The sequence below is a fragment of the Seriola dumerili genome, unplaced genomic scaffold (assembly GCF_002260705.1).
Source record: "Seriola dumerili isolate Sdu_G_001 unplaced genomic scaffold, Sdu_1.0 BDQW01000110.1, whole genome shotgun sequence".
NCBI classification, from domain to species: domain Eukaryota; kingdom Metazoa; phylum Chordata; class Actinopteri; order Carangiformes; family Carangidae; genus Seriola; species Seriola dumerili.
In genome coordinates, this window is record NW_019174365.1 from 6750079 (window position 1) to 6762998 (window position 12920).

The 12920-nt window shown below is 40.8% G+C and overlaps 1 protein-coding gene across 2 annotated transcripts in view; it reads left to right on the forward strand.

Annotated features, from left to right (window-relative positions):
• atxn1 (ataxin 1) overlaps positions 1 to 12920 on the forward strand; it is a 60886-nt gene that overhangs the window by 22934 nt on the left and 25032 nt on the right. For both annotated transcript variants that reach the window (XM_022746927.1, XM_022746928.1), the window contains one exon: positions 10169 to 10284. The gene's annotated coding sequence lies outside the window, so the exon portion shown is untranslated. The remainder of the gene's footprint in view (positions 1 to 10168; positions 10285 to 12920) is intronic.

Consider the following 12920-nt stretch of genomic DNA (forward strand, 5'->3'; position numbering starts at 1 on the left):
CCGTATTAAAGTATTTTTTATATTTTATTTTAACATTTTTTTCTTATTTAAACATCCAGCAGTCACTGAGTAGATTTACCATTCATTTGAAGTCTTTTCAGTTCAGCTGATGAATTAAAGTCCCGTGCTGACTCTTGTTTGAGCTCAGTTTTGGTCTCCACCTACTCGCTCTCAGCCACAACAATGTCATGTATCTTTAGTTGCTGGTCACTACGGTTGTATGCTGTTTGTCGCTGCCTGGGCAGGTAGCGTACCAGGGGTTTATCAGAGCCTTTTTTCCTGAAAACAGTTACCCACTGCAACTGGAAAGAAGGTTGATGAGATCGGGTGAGTGTGAATGAGAAACAATTAAATAGCGGTAAAAACAAAACAATAAACTGAAAGACGCTTAAAATGTATGTAGAACTGATGAGTTGGGTGATAATTCTCTGTGGGTTTATCAATGCTAGTGAACCACCTTTATCCACTGATGATATAAAATATTGATTTAAGCAGCTTTAATTGATGTTTTAATGATATGGTAACAGGGTTAAATCACAGTATAGTTTGAGTGTTGGGCTTTTATCTGCTTCACTTGTTAAATATACATGTGACTGTATTGTATTGTAAACTGATTCTGCAAACATAGGTGACTGGCGGTAGGTTTGCAGTTGTTCTCCCATCACATATCTTCAATACAGTTTATCTAATTCCTTCCTCTTTCCTTTTATGCCATCAGTTTTTTTCTATCTGACTCAGCCTCTTTTTCTCCCTTCATCTGTCTGTCTGAGTTTCAAGTATATCATTACTTTGGTTCAGAGGAGGGTAGCACAGAGCTTGTCTCGCAGCAGGGCGTACTAGTGTGTGTGTGTGTGTGTGTGTGTGTGTGTGTCCCACCAGTGCTGGTAGCAGTGTCTCAGGAGTGCTGCATTAGTCTTTGAAGATCTTAGAATGAAAGAGAGAGAGAGAGAGAGAGAGAGAGAGAGAGAGAGAGAGAGAGAGACGAGTTCCTTTTTCTTTTTCATACTCGGCCTCAACTCTGTTTCTTCGCTTCTTCTTTTGTGTTTTTGTGTTCTGTCTCTTACTTTTATTCATTCTGTCTCTTATCACCCCAACCTCATCTGCCACTGCATTTTTTTCCCATTTCTATCTCTTTTTTTTTTTTTATCTGTCTTGGGTTCAAAGAGACTCTGTTTTCATTCTGCAGCGGTGCAGCTTGTTAGAGTCTGGGTTTAACTACTTTTGATATTCTCACTTCCTGTGCAAGAAAACGAGTTTGGTTATCATCCACATTACTAAATACTCATTGATAAAATGTTACCCACCTATGAGGCATTTGCCTTAATTTCCATTTAGCTGGCATACATATGTGAAAGGAAAAGAAGGAAGAGAGTAACTCACCTGAATAGGACACTGCTCTTTCACTAAAGGACACATGACTCTTGCATTAACCTGTGACCTTCTCTAAAGAGATGGTCAGCATAACCACAAGGCTGCACTGCTGCCCCATTTATAATTCAGTAAGATATTTCATAACAATACCTACCTGATTTTTTTTATTTGTCGTCATTCCATTTGTTGATATGCGATCTCAGTGGAAACACAAAACCCCAACCTAGGCAGAAAGATGTTTTATTTATTGCTATACAGTGACTTACTGCGGCACGCCTCCTCAGACATTTCTATCATTTTCTCTGCAGTGGTACAATTATTATTTCATTAAAATATAACTAATCCTCCAATCACTGTTATCATCATCAGAGCACCTTTCTTGTTTCTCTGTTTTTCAAAGACACAAAGTAAGATAGAGACCAGTATTTCTGTCGTAATCTGTTTGGAAAGCAACCAAATTGAGTGTGTGTCTCCAGTATCGCTAACAGGGCCTCCAGCTCCAGTTAATGCTCTTGGTTCCATTATATGCGGGCTCAAAATCCATCCTCTAGAGGCTAAAAAAGAGAAGATGATGGAACAGATGTTTGTGATTGTGTTACTTTCATTGACACATTTGTTTTTATTAAAAAGTCCTTAAAAATATCACGCTTTCATTTTTGTAGCCCTTTGAGGTCGTGTTTAGTCGCTGTCGGTTCCTGTAAGCCTCTCAGACTCCTCATTCTGTTTGAAGTCTGCTGAAGAGCCTGATAGGTTTCAGCTGCTCAGGTGACATCACAGCAGGCTGAGCCATGATTGTGTTTATGTGACGTGATGGTAGTATTGTGTCTATTCCATTTGCTTCTCAATGGGCGGTCATCTGAGAAGTGTGTCGGTGTGTATGTGTGAGATTGGTAAACCGATAGGGAGCATGTGAGAGGTTGAACAGACAGATCTCCTTACAAGTCAGTCGGTGTTGTACTACTGAGATAACAGCGTTCTCTTATTGTGTTGATTTTTTTTTTTTTTTTTTTTTTTTACCAAAACGCAACTCAGACTCTTCAGAAAAGACATTATCTATAAACAAGAACTACCAATGCAACCTCTTATACTGCAAATAGAAAAGAGAGTCATCAAGCTCTGGAGCTAGGGATCCAGACTCCTACTAATATCAAGCTTTTATATGGAAACAACATAACCCAGAGTATGACCTGCTGGCTGGCTCTCAAACACCAGCTAAACATATCATTACCACCCACAGCCCCGAAACCCAAAGAAATGGACATTAATAATAAACTGTTTGATGATGTTCATGAACTGGCTGCACTTGAAGAGAATGATTTTTTTTTTTTTTTTTTTTACATCCCCTGCCAGGAAACAGCTTTGTGAATACACTGTACATCTTGCACTACATAATGTATTTGCATGTTGATGCATTCATAGTATGTAGATTAGTGTATACTGTATGTAAATATTAACAGGCTATACTCTGTATATGCACATATAGCACACATTTATGGATATTTTCTGTGTGCCCCATTATTGTTATTGCTTACTTATTTGTCATTACAATAATCGTCTTTCATTGTTACAAACTGTGTCATGAATTTACTTTTGCAGCACTGGCTCATACTATATGCAAATTTGAATTTGAGAGAGTGAAGGAAAGAGGCTGGAGGAAAAACGAGGGAATCGGCAGCCAAAAATGCCTAAAGAAATATAATGAATGAATCCTTCCTATTCACAATAAACATTGTCACATCACTGTTCTAATGCCAGATGTATAAGACTAGTCAACTTTGTAGCAGCTTTAGAAGCAGTAATTACACAGCAGCGTCTGCTACTTAGTAGTCAAGATGAGAGCCTGAATGTTGTCATGTGTTTGGCTACTGGTGTGTGTGTTTGTGTTTGTGTTTGTGTGTGTGTGTGTGTGTGTGTGTGCGCGTGTGTGTGTGTGTGGAAAGCAATCTGCTCGTCTGATTGATTATATGTAATGCAGAAGGGTATGGGGATATATACTACAGTACACGTGTCTGTGCATGAGACTTTATGTTGCGGACGAGTTAACCCGTCCATCCTGTGTTGCAAGACTGAGGTCACACAGAAACACAAATACACACGTAAAGACACATGCATACACACACACACACACACACACACACACATACACATAGTAGCAAGGGCCAATTGCCTGGTTGCTGGGCAATGAGCTCACAGCATAACCGACCACAACGACCCCTCTCTCCATCAATCAGCTACAGAGTGCTCTGCTCTAGTGGTGATGTCATCGCACACATGCATACACACACAGGCGCGCAAAGACCTCACACACCACACTTATCTCATCCTCTTTATTTTGACCTTGAGTTTCTTGTAGATGTGTTTGTGTGTGTGTGTGTGCGTGCCTGTGTGAGTGTCTAAGAGGAAAGAGTGGTGATTGTCAATGCCTTGCAAAATATTGCAGAGGAGGATGCAATCTGCCTCTGATATCGGGTACATAAATCTCACGTACATCATGTGCGTTACACACAGACACACACACACACACACACCTTGTTGCACAGACTATATTACTCAGACAGTTCGATGCAAGTTTCCTTAAACTATAATTTAACTCTGAAAGGTTGTCTGAGTGTATTTTTTATTATTTATTACTTCTTTCTGTCTGAGATGCTCTGCAGCACACTCATGTGGTTACACACAGTCACACATTATAGAGTCCCACTTCAGCTGATCAGAGCATGATCATGTCTGTAAGCCTCTGAACAGCACCGCTGGAGCAGCTGGGCAACAAGTCCTGGGTAATGTCTCATTTAGAAGAACAAAACAAACCAGAGAATACACTGTAAACCTCTGCTCAACAAATTTGTGTTGGTGATACATCCACGCTGTACAGCTGCAGCTAATATTGCCACAATGCACATAGTGTGTGTGTGCAAGCTTGTGGCATTTAACATTTAACGACACACATTTACAACTACGACAACAATTTTCAATAGATTGAATTAAATGATATTTGAAAATGAAGAGGATCACATGAGGAGTCTGACATTGAGAATGAACCTCTTTCAATCATACACACACAAACCAATATGAAGATCCCATGGAAATGACACCATCCTATACATCCTACACATATGCATACACTTTTGTGAAACTAATTACTTCTGGATGACACAAACGCCCACTCATGCACACATTCTCCAGGTCCAGCTGTGTCTCTGCCAGGCTCTAGGGCAGGGGGCCAGCACAGTGAGGTTAAGAGAGTGGCAAGAACACTAACTGGCAAATCAGTGGCCAATTAAAAACGCTCTGCACTGTGTGTGTGTGTATGTGTGTGAGTGTGAGTGTCCTTGTTTGACTGCCAATGAAAGGGTTGGCACAGAAAGCACGCTTCCTATTCTCTCAGCATGCCCTCTTAACGCAGAAGCTTACACACTTACACACACACACACACACACACACACACACACACACACACACACACAGCCTTGGATTTGTCTTACCCCATTGTCTTTATTTGGGACAAATGAATGCCTGTCCTTTCTCTTTGTTTGCGTATGCAAGCATTTCTGCGTGCGTGTTTGTTTGTGTGTGTGTTTGTGCGTGTGTGTGTGCGGGTGCGCCACCCACAAGTGAAGTTGTATAACCTTACAAAGTAAAGCTCAAACAGGACACAATACTCCGTCTACGTTATTATCCGACAGGAGACGTTGTCATGAATATAGAAGACGGGTGTGCTGGTGGGCGCTGACAGAGTGGCGGTGTGTCTGAATAATGAAACAAGTGAAAACATAAAGTGAAAGAAACCATAAAAATAACAGCTGCCGCCTTGAGCTGATTAATCAGACATTCAGGTCTAATCAGAGGAATAACTCAATTAGTCAACGTGTTGCTTTCTTTATCGTCTTTTTATTGATGATGAACGATGAAGAGACATGACTGCAACCTGATCCCGCCCACCACAGCTGGCTAATCGAGCAGGAGTCACGGTGCTCCAACTTTTATCCATATTATTGCATAGTACACCCACTGACTCTGCGCTCTTTCTATACACCCACTAAGAAAATGTCCTGATTGAGGTCTCTGAGAGTGGGCGAGAACTATGACCTCCATCAGTGAAACCATATGAAATGTACCAGAGAGCTGTAGAGTACGCTCAGATATCTCACAGTAGCATCGTTCCTTGTTATGGTGTGGTTTGATGGCGAATATCCCCGATTGTCACTCGCATGAAGCGGTAGACTGGAGTGTTGCTAAGCAGGGAATAATGGCTATAAATGGTGTTTGATTGGAAAGAGTTGGGAACTGGAGGGAGGACGAGAGAGAGAGTGAGAGAGAGAGAGAGAGAGAGTACTGTAAACCTGGATATGTTGGCCTTTCTTTTATGTTTGTCTTTGCTGAATGATTTGTATTTGCTTCCTGGCTTGTGATCTCTCTTTCTTCTTCCCTTCCTTCCAACAGTATATTACAAAATTGGATATTAGAAATAGTTCAGGTCGGTAACAGGAATTCTTTTCGTGGCACTGGAGCTAACGCAGCTGCCACGTACACACTCCCAGTAACAAAAGACTGTGGAATGGTAGATAAAGGATGGAGATAAGTAAAGGACACTGGTGGTTCCAGACATGTGTTCACCCGAGATAACATTCCTCCCTCCTCGAAGCACCTTGAACCTTCAGGCAGTTGATTCTCACTTGTGGTATGTTGGAGTCTAGGAAAATGGGGCTGTGGTTGAGGAAGGCATTTCCCCTTACATTACAGTGATGGTCAGTCACTCCGGCTGTTCACACACACTCACACATACACACACACACACACACACACACACACACACACACACACACACAAACTCACACGCGCACACACATTCACACATGTACAAAAAGACTCACTGCATTCTTCTGCCTCAACCAACCAAACAGCTGTCAGACACTACGTCAGCTCTGAAACTATTCTGTCTATGTGTCTGTGTTCCCATGAATGTGATTGTGTCATATTTATGATAAGCAATTACTTGTGTTCTCGAATGTAATTGGTCTGAGAAACCGAATGCCTAAGACTTCCTACACACCTCTGTGTACAAAAGAAAAACATTTGTAGATGCACAAATATTATACACAAACATGTAGATCTGAATGTTTGACATCCAACTCTGTATTTTTCACTTTAACCAAGTTACAGTGGGGAATGCAACCTTCAGAAGCATTTCTGGCTAAATCTTTTGCTGAACCCAGTACTTATGGTTCCACAGTCTACAGCCATTAAAATGTGTACAGTAGGCAAAGGATTTGGCAACAGCCACGGAGATTGTAGGTGGACAACTTTCTTTTTTTTTTTTGATACACTTGGCGAAGAGAGAATGGTAAGAATGCAAGCACTTAAACAGATGAAGTGACGGTTGAGTGGACAAAAGTAGTCATGGTGTAATCATGCCAGCATGTGGTCAAGTACAGGGAAACACTCACACAGGGAACACTTGTTGGACATGTTGAACATCATCGCCTTTTGATCTAGACCACCACGCAAAGCCACAGGACACACATGAATGACCAAAAGACGGCAGCTTTGTTCTTTTTCAAGTGTGAAAACCGCTCATTTAGTCACTCCACCACTGGCTGCAACACTCTGCTGTACTGGCAAAATGCCCCGAGCTAGACACCAAACGCCCACCTGTTAAATGATGTGACTCTTTGATGACCCACAACACATTCAGTACACAAATAGACGTTTTTGGTCATTTATGTGCTAGTACTGTAGCACCAAATGTGCTCTTCATTGTTTGTTTGGAGGTTAAATGCACTTACTGTAAGTCACTCACAGACAAAAGCGTCTCCTAAATGAATGTAATACAATGTAATGTAGGTACAATACAGAGAAAAACTTTCTGTGGATTTGTACACACACACACACACACACACACACACACACACACTCACTCACACACACAGAGCTCTTTTCTGGAGATGTCTGCTCCACTGTGCTTTGCAATTCAATCAGCCTTTCACTTAATGTGGTTTACACTGAACCATTCATGACTAATTTAGCCTGCCTGAATTCTGGACATGATAGATAGAGACAAAGTGTCTTTAGGTGTGTGTGTGTGTGTGTGTGTGTGTGTGTGTGTGTGTGTGTGTGTGTGTGTGTGTGTGTGTGTGTGTGTGTGTGTGTGTAAAACACTGGAGAGTAATGCTTGTGAGCTTGTAATCAGACTGAAAAACATTTATATTACATTTTTGAGAATTTAAAGTCACTTCAGATTTACTGTACATAAACAATCAAGTATCCTAACATAAACCTGGGTATCTACTGTATTTTATTTGTGTCATCTTTACACCACCATCATCTTGACAGCTTTTTTTCTTCTTTTCAATACATTTTAAAATGACTGCCGAACTAACATTAAAGGAATTGTTTAAGCTCCAGTTTCATTGGGACGTTTTCAGACCTTCTGAACTCAGCCTGAGCTAATCATTCACTTTACTGCTATTACAGCACAGCATGGGGGTCTGATTAATATTCTCGAACTGATAATGTAGTCACCAGTTCACGCTGTCTGATTTTATACAGAAACTCTTCTTTTCTTTTTTTTTTCTTGAAAATTTGGAAGGGTAACTTGGCAGCCTGATATATCATTTGAATGTGTAGTTTTTTGTATATGAAATGAATTAGTCATGTTTAGATGAATCACTTGATGGATGAGTGTTTATAAGAGGACATGAACTGAAGTGTGCTGCATTTATACAAACACCTTGAAATAAGGTGTTAAAACAACACTTTTCGTTATAAAACTCACGGTATATCTGAACTTAACATCTGTGAAGACTATCAGGTATCATAGCATTTTCCATAAAAGCAGAGTAAGAGTAGAGTTTTGGAATCGGTCCTCCTCTGTGCTCCGTCCTTCCTCTCGACATCCTCCTCCTCCTCCTCCCTTTCCACTGACATTTTTCAGCTTTCCATACTCCCCGCTGTGCCTCGCTGGCTGAGCCAGTGTTGTGCTCCCAGTGAGTTTCTATCTGCCTCTTCTCTGCCACCATCTGTTTCTCTCTCCTGCCTCTCTGCCTCTCTGTCGCCTCTCTCTTCCTCTCGGCCCTTTCTATTCTCTCCATCTGTCTTCTCTTTTGTCACCTCTGGATTACCTCTCTTCTACTTTTTCTTTCCTCGTTTAACTTTTTTGTTTAATTTATTTTTTAGCTATTTCATATTCATTGATTCTGTCAACTCTTTCTTTGTCTCTTTCTCTTCTTCTCTTATCCCCATCCCTCTTTCTCTCTTGCCTTTTTTTTTTATTACCATATGATGGATTCCTTTGCCAGTTGGTGTCTGCTAATCCATGGCCTCAGTACACATCTATTTTTTCTCCTCCTCTGTCTCTCCCTCACATATACACTTTACAAACAAATTTAGTGCACACAAACCCTGCTGCTTACTGTTTGCAGCCACTTTAATGTGTATACATGCTAACCTTAAGCCTGACACTACACTATAGCCCCCCATTGAAACACATTGATTTTCCCATGTCTGACATACCAGGCGTTCGCTCTCTCTTTCTCTCCCTCACTATTCCACTATCATATTTCATATTCACCGTAGCTCTCAATCCCCAGTTGAATAGAGTCATCATGCATAACATAAAAAGTGTGCGTGGATATATTTTACTCCTACTAATGTAGCACACAAAAGCATCCACATACTGTAATTCCCTCCTCGGTCGTCTATAAGCTGCAATAAAACACTTTTTGACAGCCTCACATACTCACAGTCAGACATGTAAGAAGTGGGTCAGTAGGATGTTTGACATCCCACACACCTCCACACACACCCTACAAACACACTCACACACACACACACACACACAGCTGACTACCAGCAGGGAAAATGTCTCCTGTAACATCCCCATCATTCCACCACAACCTGCCTAATTAGTCCCTCAGTGTGTGAGCACGCTGTCGACGATCAGCCGGCCTGTCTCTTATGCCGGTGTGTGGGTGTCTGCTGAAGTCAGCTTGTTGCACATATCATATGAAGTCTTTAAAAATGCTCTGGAGTTTTGTTTTGTTTTTTCTTTACTGAATATGACAGATCCTGTTATAATGATGACCTGTATTTGCATTGCAGTTTTTTTTTTTTTTTTAAAAAACAAAAAAACACTTTTCAGACAAGAGCAAATAAAAGCTACAGAATGAAAAGATGCACAGTGGAAATATCAAAAAAAAAAAAACGAGCAAGATTTGAAGGGCTTAAAGGTTTAAAGCGTAAACAATGAACTGGAAGAACAGACAGATTTTCATTAGTCTTCCACAAAATAATTCAAAAGTGTTTGCCCTTGTATACTTTCGCTGTGGCCCATTTCATTCAATCATTCAAATTCTTTCACTTCACTGTGAAGATGTTTTCTACAGAAATTCCTCCCACATTTGTTTATTTATTTGTGTCTTTTGTCTCTTTCATCAGTGGTGAAGTGCTTAAAGGGCCTAAAGAGAATCAGAATCAGAGAATCAAATGTTGTGCATGTTAACCTGTTTCCAGCCGCAGCTCCATCTGAAGCAGAATGTGAGAATCCCACATGTGCTTGTGGATCAAAGCTGGCGTTATGTGTTGCTTTGTGGTCAAATCCGTGATGCATCTTCAGCTGTGTGTCCAAATCCCTCCTGCTACGTGCACTTCCTGCTTATGCTCACGGTGTATATCTGCCGTACAGTTCGTATGATTTTGGAGTGAACGTGGACGCTACAGTCTGTATTCCTTAAAAAAAAAAAAAAAAAAAAAAAGTCCTTTCCCTAGTTTGGTTTTAACTTTTGTTGTTTTCATCCACCAGGGAGTGCTGAGTCCCTGAGTCACCACACTGCATTCTGGGATAGTCTGGAACCCTCTCCATGGGCTGTACCACCTGCTGACAAACCAGGGGGGTCTGGAGGAGTTGTGTTGAATGAGGTGAGAATATTCCTGTTCTTCCTATTAATGTACATGTACTGTGTCTATACCGTGGAATTCATTTTAAATATTAACTTTTTTCTTTTTTTTACATGGAGACCGGCACCATGTTTTTAGTTGATCTTGAATTGAGGTTGTGCTTGATAAGCTGGAAGACAGTGGTTCACTGCTTACTGCTGAATCATTACTGACAAACTGCTACCATGTTGCTATTCCAAACTAAAAGCTGTTAGTCTGACTGTCATGTTTAATTTGATGTCGTTGGTTCTGACATCAAGGACATTCCAGCCCTGTGTTTTCCTCATAGCCACGAGCCTTGTTTTGCTGATAAACCTGTCACCCTGGTCACAGCACAGATGCAAATGTGAGTGAAGTGGCAGCTCATCACAAAGTTTCCCCCGTTTCTGCTGCTCTGAACCACAGCACATTGCAAGTACAGCTCAGTTCAAATCAGTGGCTTCCTCTTATAATCCCCTTTTTCTCTCATTTGACCAAGCAGTGTGGTACATGACTCATCCATTCACCGCCCATTTCAGACTAGAAAGATAAGAAGGCATCATTCAGTTCCTGAAATGAAGCCAGTGGGCCTCGGCTAACTGAGGTAACTAAGTTTGTTTCCTGCCCATGCTGTGATTGGAGGAGAGGCATTTTTAGGCTATGGGAGAGCGAGCCTGCCCAGCGACAGGGTGTTTGTTCATGAGGCTGCATCTGAGCTCTCTGTCAGAGCACCAGTACATTTATAATACAGATAACACCTTCAGGAACCAGTTGGTGAAGGGTTTTCCTGAGAGAATGGGAGCCTTGTTGGCAGTGCTGATAGTATGAAACACACCCTATGAATAATGTCCCTGTAAGACATGAGGAGGGGGGAGGTGGTGGTGGTGGTAGTGGTGGTGGTGGTGGGAGGTGTATTGTAGTTTATTGCTTTGTTTATATTTATTACTTATGTGTATGCTTGGCTTGTTCACCGATGAACCACAACCACACACTACTACAACTGCTTTGATTTTCCTCCGAATCACTCGCAGCACTTGCAGTTCTTTTTTTTTTTTGTACTCGTACTGATTCCCAGTCGGGAAATTCTCTTTTCACTTTCTCCCCCTCCACGGGGAAGTAAGATCGCAGGGTCAGAGCTGCTGGTGATTATCTTGCCCACAGACATTTCAGCCAAGCAAATGCGTGAGGTCAAGGTTTTGAACTCGGGCCTTCTGTTTGATGGATAGTCTCTCTGCTCACTATGAGGCGTTTTTACAGTGAGTCATTAAAAATCAATATGAACAAACATTTAAGCAAAGTTTTTCAAGTTCTCTCCCGCACGTTGCCTCGCATGTTTAGAGATGATCTGCCAGTTGCCTCTCACCCGCAGGGATGCTTTGTTTGTGGCTGTCATGAGCGATAAACAATGGACATGAGTTTAATAACAGACACTAAATGACCTCCACCAGGAAGCCGCGCACAGAGTGGAAGATTAATGTTTGAATTTACTAGAGTCAGGAAACTAACTGGCAGGTTGAGTCTCAAGGCAGCGCTGATATGTCCAGCTTTGTGCTAATTATATGCATCACAAACTAATTAAAAACATTTCATTATTGCACAGTACAGGCATCAACAGTGCAGACATTAAAAAGTAATGCTGGGCAGCCCTCACTGTCCTGAGCAACAACCTCGGCTGAAAATCTAGAGACGACAGCTAAAAATGAATTTGCTTGATAATTCCTTTGCATGAATGAGTGATGCAATCTGGATATGAGTAGTGTGGTTTTCAGACACATCATTAAACCAATCTAAGTGCAAATATTAAGATTAATTTAATGGGTGAAATCAAATCTGGAGCGATGCTTTGTTGAAGTCCTTTGAGATGCAGATGTTTGAGAAAGAGAAAAGCCATTCATATTTAAACACTGCTCTTTGCCAGTTTTGAAGATAGAAAAAAAAGAAGTGTTTAACTACCTCATATTTTTGCGATAACCCACTGAAAATGAGTTGAAAGTGTTTGCCACAGTATGTCTGCGCTTTTGGAGTTTTGTTCCCTGTTGTTCTGTGTGAGCTCTGGTACCCCTCTTTTTTTTTTCTTTTTCTTTTTTTTCTTTTTTTTTTAAAATAAGCTCACAAAATACAAACAGGAAAAATAAAGGTTACATAATACTGGTACTAAATCAACAAAAAAGCAAGCCTATCATTTATAATCCTTCCCAATCAATTTAAAATCTAAACCCTTAACCAATGCAAACAATATCAGCCAAAAACATAGTTAGTTTGACTGAACACTTTGGTTACAGCACAGGAAGCATTCAGCACAGAGACTCAAGCAACCATTATTAGCTTACATCAGAAGACAAACCAAATAATAACTATGACACCAACAGCAAAACTAATATTGAAATAAAATAAAAATGGTGCTCTCTTGAGTTTTTTTTCTCTCCTTCCTGCCTTCCTTCTTAATATTAACATGAGGTACCTTTCCACTGGAGCCCGAGTTTCATCATATTCTGGCTCATTATTTTTGCAGTCTGAAAGCTGTCTTTTCCAACTTAATCATTTCTATTGCTTCAGTGATCCATCCTCTCTCTGTTGGTGAGTTTCAAGAAATCCATTTATTCATAATTACCTTCTTTGTGACCATACATAACAAAAAG